General features: G+C 41.0%; 1 protein-coding gene across 2 annotated transcripts in view; it reads left to right on the top strand.

Moving 5' to 3' along the window:
- The window catches only part of LOC122549721 (adenylate cyclase type 2-like), a 625,439-nt gene that overhangs the window by 83,079 nt on the left and 528,079 nt on the right, over positions 1–14,281 (top strand). Inside the window, exon 2 of one of the 2 annotated variants that reach the window (XM_043689619.1) lies at positions 10,768–10,942. The exons of the other annotated variant lie outside the window; for it this stretch is intronic. The gene's annotated coding sequence lies outside the window, so the exon portion shown is untranslated. The remainder of the gene's footprint in view (positions 1–10,767; positions 10,943–14,281) is intronic. 2 annotated transcript variants of the gene reach the window in all.

Below are 14,281 nucleotides of genomic sequence, written 5' to 3'. Positions count from 1 at the left end.
TCCAATGTCAGACTAAGCAATATACTTTCCCAAGAAATATCTTGACTAGCCCTACAGCCTCTGGCGTGGGAAATTCTACTGCTTAATTAACATGAACAAATATTTGTCAATCTGCCATCTGCAATAATAGTTGGTATTGTAGACTGTTAAAATGAGTTTTCAATACAGTGTGTCCCATATATTCAATTATGTTTACAATTAATAAATGTATGTGAGCTGTTCAAATTCGTCATGATCATTGTACAGACATTTTGTGTTTTTGTGATGTGTAAATGATTTATTATAATATATTGAGCATTCTACTCCTATGAATAGACATACAGATTTAGCAAAATCAATAACAGTGGAGTAATGAGGTTAAATGGTTCTATATTAACTTATTTGGTCACTTAGATATATGAAGTGACATCTGAACTTGGAGGCAAAAAAAAAGTACAGGAAATGTGGAAGAGCAGGCTTTTGCCATCACTTCTGATACCATGTAATTGCTTTTGACTGTCATTTCATTTCCCTGCTCACCGTTGGGGACTGTGCTGCTGCAGTTATTCTATTTTCAGCACTGTTCCAGCTATGCAATTTTGATAGAACATATTCTGACTAATGGTGTTATTTAAAATCTATGATTGTTTCCAGTATGATGAGATATCAAATAATGGATCCTGTATCTGATGCAAATTGATTATTCTGCTTTAGTTGAAAGCTAGCATTAGAACAAATCCCAGTGCTCAGAGCACGTTTGATCGTCTTAAGCAGACACGATCTTGCAGACAGCAACAGACTTAATGTATTTTTATTTTTATTTGATTGGAATAGTTTGATTATTTTAACCTTGCATTAGCTCACTGGATGTTTTTAATAGTTGTACCTGCTGTTGAATTTATATACAGGAACTCCTAAAAATTCTAACCATCAGAATCACTACCTAATGATAAGTGTTAAGTAATTTTAAATAATAGCATGGAGCTTTGAAGAACAGTACTTCATTTCAAAATGCTTTCACAAAAGATATATATGCCAATTTTCCATTCCACTCTTACTCAGACCTCCTTCTTGTTCGTAGTGATTGTAACAAGATCAATCAGGCGGACCTCATAGAATTTGAGCTCCCTAATTGGGGCTGTTAATCTAGTCCAATCAGGGAGCCCTGGCTGAAAGATAAGAACAGGAGTATCTCTCCCTCCAACTCTATTTTGATTTAGTTCCCTACCCTCCCCTTCACTGTTTAAATAAGATAAAAAATATATATATAAAGAGGGGACGACTGTTTTGATCACACAGCACTGTCCCTTGATGTGAAGGTCAGTGCTTGTCACTGGCCACCTGGGTGTTTGCAAAAAAAAGAAAAAAAAAAAAAAAAAGAACAGGAGTATCTCTCCCTCCAACTCTATTTTGATTTAGGTCCCTACCCTCCCCTTCACTGTTTTGATCACACAGCACTGTCCTTTGATGTGAAGGGCAGTGTTTGTCACTGGCCACCCGGGTGTTTTCCTATCTTCCTGGTGGTGGAAATTGAATAAAGATTGGTGCACTTTGTGTCTTTCACTGTGTTTCACACGTATATACACACACCATGGGTGCTGGGGATAAAATAAGCACTACCGCACTTAGGTGGTAGTGTGGGGGTTAAAGGAAAACAAAAAAAGAAAAAGAACAGGAGTATCTCTCCCTCCAACTCTATTTTGATTTAGTTCCCTACCCTCCCCTTCACTGTTTTGATCACACAGCACTGCCCTTTGATGTGAAGGGCAGTGTTTGTCACTGGCCACCCGGGTGTTTTCCTATCTTCCTGGTGGTGGAAATTGAATAAAGATTCGTGCACTTTGCGTCTTCCACTGTGTCTCACACCTGCACACACACACCATGGGTGCTGGGGATAAAATAAGCACTACCGCACTTAGGTGGTAGTGTGGGGGTTAAATTATTAGAAGAAATAAACAGGAGTGTTTAAAAAAAAAGAACAGGAGTATCTCTCCCTCCAACTCTATTTTGATTTAATCCCTACCCTCCCCCTCACTGTTTTGATCACACAGCGCTGTCCTTTGATGTGAAGGGCAGTGTTTGTCACCGGGTGTTTTCCTATCTTCCTGGTAGTGGAATTTGAATAAAGATTTGTGCACTTTGTGTCTCACACGTATACACACACACTATGGGTGCTGGGGATAAAATAAGCACTACCGCACTTAGGTGGTAGTGTGGGAAAAAAGAGGAAAAAAAAAGAAAAAAAAACCCGGGGATTCGTGTCTCACACCTGCACAAAAAAAAAGAAAGAAAAAAAAAGAACAGGAGTGTCAGACACTCTGAGAGCTGGCTCTGAGGGAGCTGGATCAGTGTCAGGGAGTTTGCACATTTAAAAAAGGGGTGACTTTGTGACGGAATGCCTACCATTGTGGAGTTATTTTAGTTCATACATAATCTGGCACCTTTGCATCAACTTTTAAAGAAGGGTCAGCCTTGGAAACTATCATGTAGCCAAGCCATTACTTTTAAGGAAATGAAGCAACAGTTCTCATCCTCGAAGGTGTTGGCACACTATGATTCCAAGTGAAATCTGGTAATGACATGCGTTGCCTCTCCATATGGCATCGAGGTAGTATTAGCTCATTGGTGGCCCAGAGGAAAGGAATGCCCAATAGCTTATGCATCCAGGAAGGAAGGTTTGATGTTCATATTTGGTGTCAGGAGGTTCCACCAATACCTTTACAGATATAAATGTATAAATTTTTTTTTTAAAAAACCAGGAGTGTCAAACATCCTGTTCACTCTGACAGCTGGCTCTAAGGGAGCTGGATCCATGTGTAAATAAAGGGTGCCTTCACCAGCTTCTGTGCAGTTATTTCAGCAACAGCGAGAGAAAAGCATGCTCCTGAAGAAATTCACTCGCAATGGTTGTCTTTAGGTTGGGATAAACATTTCTGGCATCATGCTGTTACTTGAGAAGCTTGATTCATTCCATCCTGTCATTGAAGACTGGGCCCAGTGTATGGCAAGAATGCATTATTTTTTACAGGCAAATGACAATGGGGCACTTGAAATGCAATGAATAACCCCTGACAGCTTGTTAGCTTGCAGCTTTCTTCGGCTATTAGAAGCCTAACTTTCCCTGAGGCACCAGAAACTAAAACTTTCAAATTAATGTATTTAGTTAAGGAATATTATGACACAAGCCTTCCCTAATTCTGAGATACCATCAATTTTATTCTGCAGTTTGACAGCTGGGGAATCCATATTGGGATTTTTGATTAGGTTAAGATGACTGGCAGACTTTGGAAGTGAGGGGCATGGACCTAATAAGGGAGTCGTGGAGGGAATAATCGCTGCAGAATGCAGGTAGGGATGGGGAGGGAAATACATCTGTTGTCATGGGATCTGTTTGTAGGTGGTGGGAATGGCGGAGGATGATGCGTTGTATCCAGAGGTTGGTGGGTGGTAGGTGAGGACCAGTGGGTTCTGTCCCTGTTGCGATTGGAGGGGTGGAGTTCAAGGGTAGAGGTGTGGGAAGTGGGGGAGATGCGCTGGAGGGCATCATTGTCCACTTGGGAGGGGAAATTACTGTCTTTGTAGAAGGAGGCCATCTGGGATGTTCTGTGATAAAATTGAAACTCCTAAGAGCAGATGCGGTAGAGGCTGAGGAATTGGGATTAAGGGGTATAATTTTAATAGGTAGGGTGGAAGGAGGTGTAGTCCAGGTAGCTGTGGGTGTCGGTGGGTTTGAAGTAGACGTCCATGTTGAGTCAGTCGCTGGAGATGGAGAGGTCCAGGAATGGGAGGGAGGTGTCTGAGATGGTCCAGGTGAACTTGAGGTCAGGGTGGAAGGTGTTAATGAAGTTGGTGAACTGTTCAACCTCCTTGTGGGAGCACGAGGTGGCACCAATACATTCATTGATGTAACTGAGGAAAAGGTGGGGAATGGTGCTGGTGTAGCTGCGGGTATGTGGAACAGTCCGCCTACCACAGTTTAACCAGCACCAGTCCCCACCTTCTCCTAGAACACCTCCTTCCCCTTCCTGGACCTCTCCATCTCCATTTCCAGCTCCATCTACCTATCACATCCCAGCTATCTTTCCCCCAGCCCTACCCCCTCCCATTTATCTCTCAGCCTCCTTAGGCCTCCCCCATATTCCTGATGAGAAACTTATACTTGAAACATCGACTCTCTTGCTTGGATGCTGCTTGACCAGTTGCACATTTTGACTGTAATCTCCAGCATCTGCAGTGCTCACTTTCTCCTCATTGGAAAATATTGCAAGTGTAGCTTAGGAGATGCTGGTATTCTGATGGAACTGGACACCCTCACCAGTCTGACTGAGCTTGGGGAACACCACTCAAGTAAAGGCAATTGCTTAGCCTCACTCAGGACGTTTCCAGGACAGAGAGACCCCAAAATAAAGCCAAACCATGGCCATATGGTTAAAATTGTCTTCAGTATCTGGGCAAGCAGGCCATTGTAATTGCATCAGCTATGCAGACTCAACAGCAAAAGAGCACCACCAGACCTAAATTGAGTAAGAAAATCATAGGGTGTTATCCCTGGAAAGCCCATCTACATCTGGTTTGGAACAGGTATATTGGTTCTGATTTGGTTGTTACTAAGCAATCAAGAAAAATATTTGGCTAAATGGTCACTCAGTTCTCACTGAGCTCGCAGAACCAATCTTTAACAAGTCTGGACTCCAACCCTTAAGTTTGCTTAAGACCTGAGAACCTGTACCAGGGAACCTTTACAGGTTAAGGGTACAATGTTTTGTTCTGGTCTCTTATGAGAAGTAGCTGGTTCAATTACCACTAATTGTAGTAAGAGTTTAATGGGGCTAAATTGATTGAGAAAGATTCACCCAGATTGGCTCAATGTTTTCAATTAAAAACAAAATGCCTGAGTGAAGTCCTCATTAAATACCTGGAAGCTTTTCAGGGAGGTCTAGGGAGTATCAGAGGAGAAAATGTGTTGCTGGAAAAGCGCAGCAGGTCAGGCAGCATCCAAGGAACAGGAGAATCGACGTTTCGGGCATAAGCCCTTCTTCAGGAATGAGGAAAGTGTGTCCAGCAGGCTAAGATAAAAGGTAGGGAGGAGGGACTTCGGGAAGGGGCTTTGGAAATGCGATAGGTGGAGGGAGGTCAAGGTGAGGGTGATAGGCCGGAGTGGGGTGGGGGCGGAGAGGTCAGGAAGATGATTGCAGGTTAGGAAGGCGGTGCTGAGTTCGAACTCCTCCCTATCTTTTATCTTAGCCTGCTGGACACACTTTCCTCATTGCTGAAGAAGGGCTTATGCCCGAAACGTCGATTCTCCTGTTCCTTGGATGCTGCCTGACCTGCTGCGCTTTTCCAGCAACACATTTTCAACTTTGATCTCCAGCATCTGCAGCCCTCACTTTCTCCTCGGAGCATCAGAGGAGCCAAGGCCACCTTACATGTTGACCATGAACCAATTCAATGATCCTGCAAGGCCTGTCCAGTGCCATTCACCTTACAGGCAAAAGAAGAGGCAGAAATCAGAAGGCTGAGAAGCGAAGGACTCAACAAACCAGCCCAGTTTACGGAATGTGCAACACCAGTCATACTGATTGTGAAACCCGATGGGTAAGTTTGCCTTTATGGGGATTTTAAACAAACTGTAAACCACCATTCCAGCTGGATAAATATCCAGTCCCTCGCATAGGGGCTCTATACACACAGCTGGCAGAGGGCCTGTCATTTACAGAGCTGGAGATAAGATGTGCCTACTTGCAAATCTGGTAAGATGAGGATTTCAAGCAGTATGCTACAGTTATATTCCATGAGGGTTTGTAGCATTATGCAATACTGCTAATTTGGGATATTGTCGGCCTGTGCACTTTTTCAGTGGATGATGGAGAACATTTTACAATGTCTACCCAGGTCACTATCTAGTTGATGTGCTAACAAAATCAACAAAGAGCACTGAGAGAACTTGGACATAGTCCTTAGATGTTTCTCCCAGGTGGGTGTACACCTTAGAAGGGAAACAGAAATTTGTGATTTCGGCACCCCAAGTGACCTACTTGGGTTACAGAGTTGACAAGACCAGGTCACAAGGGTTAGAAGATGAAGAGAGGGCGATCAAAGATGCACCTGGTTCCAACGGCTGTACCAGAGCTTAGGTCTTTCCTTCGGCTGGTGAATTATGATGGAAAGTTCATACATAACCTGGCCTCCATTCTGGCACCTTTGCATTAACAGGGATGTGAAGAAACAGCTATTAGGTGACCCAAGGGAGAGCAACACCCAATGCATCGAGGACTTTGGCTATTGCAGATTGTAAATATATCCAATTAGAGAAGGAAGGCTTGGCAGTCATATTTGGAGTCAGGAGGTTCCACCAATACCTTAATGATGTAAGTTTGTAATAACAATGGACTATAAAACCACGATTAGGTCTCCTTAAAGAAAGCACACTGTCCCCTTTGTAGCTGTGTAAACAACTATTTCTAAACTAAATCTTACATTTGGGATTGGAACTGAGCCATACATGAATAATGAGATAACCTCATGCAATTGAAATAAGAAAATCCTTTCATGTTCAATAAAATTGTTTCTCTCAGTTTACTTGACTACAAGTTAAGCCTTTGTTTCCAAAGGCTCAGTGAAATTTCAAACTGAAAGATCTGGCATCTGTTCAGATTTTTCAAAATCTGAAAAGATCTCTGGACTTTAAATCGATATAAACCCAAAATGCAGTGAACAATTAGGTCAGTTTAATGGTCACCTAGCATTTAAGGGCATTGTCCTGTGACCATTTACTCCATTAAAAACATATGTAAGTCATTTTTCGCCATTGTTTCGTTATGATGTTTGAATTTGGCAAGATCTTGTAAACTTACCTGTGAAAAGGTCCCTGACTCACAACAAACTTTCCAGCGTATATGAATTGCTTTATCTGGGATTGTTGAGGAATATTGGGCCATTCGGCTGTTTGAGCCTGCCTTGTCATTGTTGATCTGTTTGTGATCGCAACTTAATTTCGTGTCTGATTTCCATAATGTTTGACTTCCTAGGGTATCAAAAATCTATATAACTAAGCTTGAAGTAAATTTGGGCACCTAACCTCCACTATTTTGCAGGGAACAGAATTCCACACTAAAGGAAAGTAGTTCATCTTCTTCTTAAAATCAAATCTTCTATTGCTAAAGTATATCCCCAAGTCTTTTTAACAAGGGGAAGTATAATATCAGAATCCTGTCAAATCCTCTTATGATTGTATATATTTCAATAAGATCACCTATTATACTTACGTGTTTTACCTCTTCATAAAATAAGCGCGGTATTCAAGGAATGACTCAAGTGAGCTTTCTCTGAACTGTTTCAAAAGTAATTTATATTTAAAGTGAGGTCAAAATGTGTCCTTTTAGATGTTATCTCACCAAGGCCCTGTATAGTATTAAATTGAAATAACTGCTATCGTTAATTTCATTATTTAGCCATGGTTCCCTCTCACCGATGCTTTCTCTCTGAGAAATACCTTTGTTGAAAGTTATTAAATATCTCTTTTAAAATCTGTCATGATATAGAGTATCATATCCTTTAGGTGGAAGTCGGTACTGCAGATGCTGGAGATTAGAGTAGAAAAGCACAGTAGGTCAGGCAGCATCCAAGGAGCATGAAAATCAATGTTTCGGGCAAAACATCACCCTATCCTTCAATCTAGTTTTTCACTTTACATTAGCCAACTCTGCCTTCAAACTGTTATATTTATCTTTATTTGGGTTTAAAATACTTCTCACAAAACCAAATCTCTCCCCTACAAACTGAATATGAAATTCTACTTACAATGTTATTATCTCTCTACCTAGATGCTCCTTTACCATGAGGTTTTAAGCCATCCAATGCTTTCTGCACTATGCACCTCCTCTTGACCGATCCTTTTGTTTCATTATTTGTTTCGTTACCACATTCTTTTGCTTGGCACAGTCATCCCTTCTGTATGTTAATCGATCCTATCCTTCAATCTATCAAAATCTTTCCCTTTAGTAATTCCTACTTCTGAAAAATTGTGCTCTGGTTTTGCTCTTGCTTATAAACTGTTAAAATGTCCGATGTCTTCTAATTTTGAGGAACAGTCATCCATGTGAAATTTTACCTGTCGTTACCTTCAGAGATAGTAGCTGATCTAGGAAAGTAGGCACATAGGAGCAAAAGAAAACCATTCAGCCTTCTATCCTTCCCTACCTTCTGATGTCATGGCTGATTAACTACCACAGTATCATATTCCTACACTATCTCCATGGTCGTTGATACCATTCAGTATTTTTGGATGTCTTGCTCATGTTGCAGTAACACTTGTACTTATATAGTGATGTTAACATAAAAAAATTCCAGGGAGATTCACAAAAGCTTAATCAGAGGAAAATTGATCTCAAAAAAAGAAAGGCATTCATTTATATCATTTTCTTAAGACACTGTTGTGTTCTACTTGATTTGCCGAATTTGCTTTGCAAAGCAACTTAAAGAGCATTTAAAGCTTTACATTTTCAAGAGACTGAAAGACTAATGCTGTTTAGGGAAATGATAATTGAAAAGAGACATGATCTGATACTTATAAAAGCTGTCAGATTGGATAATGTTGATGTGAAAATTTATTTCGCTTGAAATGAGCATTGAAGTGCAGAACTCAAGCTTAAAATTAACAAGCTTCAAGTAATATTTAAGATTACTTAAATGCGTTTCTGGAAAATGATTGGAGATCATTCTGGAGATGATTGTGATATATGGTGAGTCAGAATAAATCAGTGCAAAAAATAAATAGTCGTGCTAGAATCCCCAGGACTTTCAGAATTACCTGTGAAAACTTCGGTGGCAAGGATGTCTAAGTTGATTTATTTTTCTCTGGAGGTGGAAGCATGGAAAATTGATGCCCTGGGATAAAATAAACCAAATGATTTGAGAAAGGGTGGTGGTAGTGTGTTGGGTTTGGGGTGAGGAAGTATGGCTCATTATGGACATGATGCCTCTCTGCTCAGGGTGCATAAATATTAACACACAAGAATGTCTGCCCTTTGCCAGCCCTTGTCCTGCTAATCCAGCAGAGAGAAACAGAAAGTCAATTAATATATTTAGAATTGAATGAATGACCAGTTGGGACTGGGATTATGGACTGTGACATAATATAAGCACCAATATTAATTCGGATGTGATTGGAATGGGGTTAGGGAGAGAGGATGATACCATATAGGAAAGCTGGAAGTAAGTTCAGCTCATCTATCAGTGGCTTTTCAACTGTCACCACATTCTCCCTTATACTTCTGAGGTTGGCACCCAAGATGCATTGAGGTACATTGAGGATTGGCACAGTATACTGTCAATTCTAGAATTTCAAAAGCGGATCCAAAGAAGGCATTTGCAGAAATTTGGAGTTGGGGAGAAGAGGCAATGTGAGAATAATTGCAGACAGTCAGAGTTTGTGTCAAGTTTCAGTTATGCCTTGCTTAGTCCACAGACGTCTATGAGGAGTCACGAAAGATGTTCTTTGGCAACAACTAGAGGAACAAACTGGTATTGTCACCAAAATGTTGTGGCTGAAGATAACCCAGAAGGTCTGTAATAGGAACAAAAACAGAAATTGCTGGAAAAGCTCAGCAAATCTGGCAGCATCTGTGGAGAGAGATCAGAGTTAATGTTTCGGGTGCAGTGACCCTTCCGAAGTGATGGTTGCTAGGAAATGTTCTTTTTTTTTAATGCAGAAGATCGGGTGGGGAGAGCACGTGATCAGTAAACATAGATGAGGGGAGGGATTAAGGTGTAAAACGATAGGTGGAGATCGAATCCAAAGAGAGAGAAAAACAGTTGGAAATCAAATGATCTGCTATTATACTCAACTCATTGCTGGCCATTAATAATCCCTTTTTGTAGTTATTCATCCTCCTAGGCTGATCATTATCCAACTGTTCTCTTTCTTTGGGCCCTAACTCTACATATCCTTTACTCCTTACACCCTCCCATGACCCTATCTTCATCATAAAAGCCAACTTTCTCCTAGCTTCCATCAGTTCTGAGGAAGCGTCACTGAACCCAAAATCTCTGCTCTCTCTCCACAGATGCTGCCAGATCTGCTGAGATGTACGAGCAATTTCTGTTTTTGTTTCTGATTTCCAATATCCACAGTTCTTTCGGTTCTTATTTAGTGTTTGCAGTCAGAACACTGTTCCACACACTTGGATTCAGTGTAGAAATTGTTTTAATGACCTCAACAGTTAGGAAAGATCATTACTGTGCATTCACCAAATTCAGCAATGCACATTGCTTTACCCTCTTACTCCTCCTTATTAAGCTTATACCATCATGTCCCATCTCACACTCACTAAGACCTACAAACCTTCCATCCTACAACCTACACATCCTTCTTTTCCAAAGTGCTCACTCAAGTAACCAGCAATTCATCAAGCACTGATGCTCAGCCTCAATTGTATGCAATTTCTTGGCTTTTCCTAATAGGTACCATCACCAAATGCACTGTGTACACTGGGTAAAAAGCAAGTTATTACACCAGGTTACATTTCATACATCTGTATTTTGCCTGGTTGCAGGAGGGAGAGGGAAGGAACAGGCGATCAACCCCCACCCCCCCTGCCAAAATCTTTCAGTTCATACCTACAGAAGAGCAGGTGCTGGGGGGGGGGTTGTCACTGGTTGGTGACATAATTAAGTATCAGTGACCAAAATGTTATTTGGCATTCAGTCATGTTGACTTGATGTTAGCATTTGAAACATGAGCATCTTTGTAATGAAAATTTGCAAGATTCTTTCTTTTATTTTGGACAGGTTGAGGAATCACCTTTTCCCACCTTCAGCTGACAGCAATGGAATATAATGCTGGCCAACCTGATCAAGATTGGCAAGTAGGGCTTAACTCAAAGTGGTTCATAACTCCACAGGGACTCACTAAATGAGGAGGCTCAGCTGAAAAGGCTGTTCAACTTTAAATATTCAGAGAAAGGTGAGTTACACAAAACAGCATAGTTGGAAATGTAAATTAAAGGACATAGTTGTTGGGGGCATAGAATGGAATAGTCTTTATTGTCACGTGCACTCGAATGAGTGCAGTCAAAGTCTATAATGTCACCTCTCCGCGCCACCTTAGGTACTGGGTACCTAGGTACAGATATTTAAGTGGCATGGTAAGAATCTAGAGAATAGAGGGAGGAAGTTGGATGCAATAGGGAGAATCATAATGATAGGGCAGTTGGGATTTGCATATTTAGAGTGGGAAACACAATGGGTTTAATTAGGTGTGTAAGGGAGGAAGAAAGAATCACCATATTCTACATTGGGTGATATAAGGCGAAGACTGGGCATGGGGATTTGGATGGAAGGGTTATCGGGGAAGAACATGAATATCAAAAGGTAACATTGGAAGGGGATATTGAATGATAGAGAAGATGCCAAAGAAAAGGAGAAGGCCATCTATGATGATGAGGGTATGGTGGACTTTGGAGGATGAGGGTAGAAGACGAACAAATGAAATGAAACCTTTAGAACTACCATTCCTCTTCTAAATTTTTTCACAAAATAAGGTCTTGTAGAGAGTACACAGTACAGATAGAAAGGACCTGAGATCTATTTGCACAAGTTCCTGCACAGTGCAACCATCCGCAATGGAGAGAATCGAAACAGATTAAAAAATACTATTGTGTGAGCACTTAGTTAAGGGCTAAGCAATGAAGGAAAGCACTCACTGCAGCATAAAGGCAAATAAGCGCTACCAGCTCTGAAAATAAACATCCCAACCAATTTCATGATTCATTTAGCTCTGAGAAGAAGGCACCTAAAACTCAATTGTGTTGAAAGTATGGGTTTTTTTTTCCCCACATGTAGTCGTCCAGGAGCATTCACAGGCCTGTGCATCATAACCGTTTCATCCACATGTACTTAATTTTATAAAGGCAGTAATTTCCAAAAATGTAGGGCTATAATGCAGTGGCTAATGACGACTGCAAAGAGTCTCACTTTTGATAATTGCTGAATTCATGGAGAGCAGTGTAAGATCAAGGCTACTAAGATTTGGTACAAGGCAGAAATAATAACAGAAAAATCAGTTTTGACTCATGGACTGAAGGTGGCTGCAGTCTAGGCTTTCACCCAACATATTAGCAGCATAATAAGCCTGTAAAGGATACTTTGACTATGTTAAGATTTCACATAAAACATAAGCATCTCATTCCTGATACTTCTTCACAAACTCTACTTCCATGCTCGACGTTTGATCAGCTTAACCCAACAGTTGTACTAAAATTGCTGAGGCTTGGTAGGATGAGAAAGAGAAGATGGAATGATAGTGCCAATTAAACCAGAGAAATGAGGTTCAAGGCCTACAATGGTAGATAACAAAACTACTTGAAGAGTGGATCACAAGTCTTCAGCATCAAACAGTGTTTATAGACTAGTTACAAAGTCATTGCAGATACCTGTAAATGAGTGGAAGGGGCAGTGCTGCAGATTTCTTCACATGATCAGAGATGATGTCACCTACATCTGCCTACTACAGGCAGTTCTGTAGCTTGGGAAAGCAGTGCTATGCCTCTGGCACTGGTGATCACGACAGTACTGAACTTCCTTGTCGTTGGCGCCTTTCAAAACTCAACTGAGGATGTGTGGATCATCTCCCAATTGGCAGCCCATTAATATATTTGTGTGTCCACGGTTACCCTTTCTATGAAAGAAATAACAGAAATATTCAATTCACAGTAGACCCAGAATGCAAAGATGCCTGAGCTATTTGATTTGCAACCATGGTTCAGTTCCCTCAAGTGAAGGGGCATACATGTGAATTAGAACTTCAAGGCATTGTTCAGATGTCCACAGTTTGTGCAGATATGCACCCAATATCCAGTTACCTGTGTTTGCTTCCTCTGCATCGTCTCCTGTGCTGACCTGTAGATGACAAGTGAAACCCCAGAAGATACCTCGTGTGCATTCTTCAGACTAATGTCAAACAAGGCTATGACTCAGTACATGTATCTGTTGGGTCCATCATTAAACAGAAAATTGATCTTCTGAAGCTACCTTTCTGTTGCCTGGACGCTCAAGAGGAACGTTCTAGTACTCACTGGGCAGGATCTCCAGAATAGTGATTGTCTGCTGTGCTCTGTGTAACCTAGCTTGGGTGAGAACTTAAGTGGCTGGACCATCTCCCCCTCCTTTATCTCCTCAGAAGAAAAGAAATGGAGTCTGATGGAGATGCTGAGGAAGTTTATGCTGATGAGGATTCTGAAGAAGATTGGGTTATCATGAAACAAGGCAGACCTGGGAGAACATGACAGCAGCTAGACTTGAGGAGCAATGACTTTGGATTAATATATGTCTCTAATTAAACCACGAGCCAAATTATGGAGCAGTGGTATTCCTGTCATCTAGGGAATAGATGTTTGCTCTATATGTTTTAAAATGTTTAAAGATCGTTTGTTTCCTTGGCACCAACAATCTCTCTCTTTTTCAGTTTCCTGACCAAAACGTCACAGTGGAGTTTTGCAGGATTACATGGGAACTGTGCTGATGTAAATTGAATCTCAATTTTAAAAAGGCATTTGTCTATTACAGACACATAGAGGGTCTAAAATATGTTGACTCCCAAAACCTAAAAAAAAAATCAGTTCCCACTTTCTAAAGCTTATGTTTCTCCCAGAGGGCTATGGAGAACAACGGCTTGAGCACTGTGCACTGTTCTACATGATGTGTATATCAGTGTGAACGATCATCAGTGTTTATGAAAGTAGCTTACAAGTAGAGCAGAAAAGGTCTGAAATGAAATCAAAGTGCTGGAGATACTCAGCAGTTAAAACAGTTGACATTTTCAGTCCAATATGACTTGCTTTCAGAACGTGAAGCGTTTATATCCTGAAGCTATCTTTTCTAGTTGTGCTCTTGTCTGATACAAGCTTTGGTGAAAAGCTATCAAATCTCCTAGTTGTGAGGAAAGGTCAGTGAATTGATAGTGCATGAGCTACTGAGTATTGTAGCTCCTTTTATATTTTAAGTATGAACACTGGCAGATGTGTGAAAGGCTGCTGCAAATAATGCTACGTCAGTAGGTTGTAACAAAGTGACAGATATTAGTAACACGTGAAGAATGTGACGGAGAAACCACGTAATCACTGATTGTGTGACAGTCATACGCAGTTGCAACCTTACATGCTGCTGCCATCTTTCAGGGAAAGAAAATCCTGTCAGTCCTCACTGCTTTTGCCTGGTCTCTGACATTGCAGGAGGGTGTCAGGCTGATGTGCAGAAATTGAATGATATTTCTGTGTTGCCGAGAGTGAAATGCTGTGAAGGACCC

Source organism: Chiloscyllium plagiosum, chromosome 5, assembly GCF_004010195.1.
Source record: "Chiloscyllium plagiosum isolate BGI_BamShark_2017 chromosome 5, ASM401019v2, whole genome shotgun sequence".
NCBI lineage: Eukaryota > Metazoa > Chordata > Chondrichthyes > Orectolobiformes > Hemiscylliidae > Chiloscyllium > Chiloscyllium plagiosum.
Note: the sequence above shows the minus strand (reverse complement) of the source record. Positions and strands in the feature narration are given on the sequence as shown.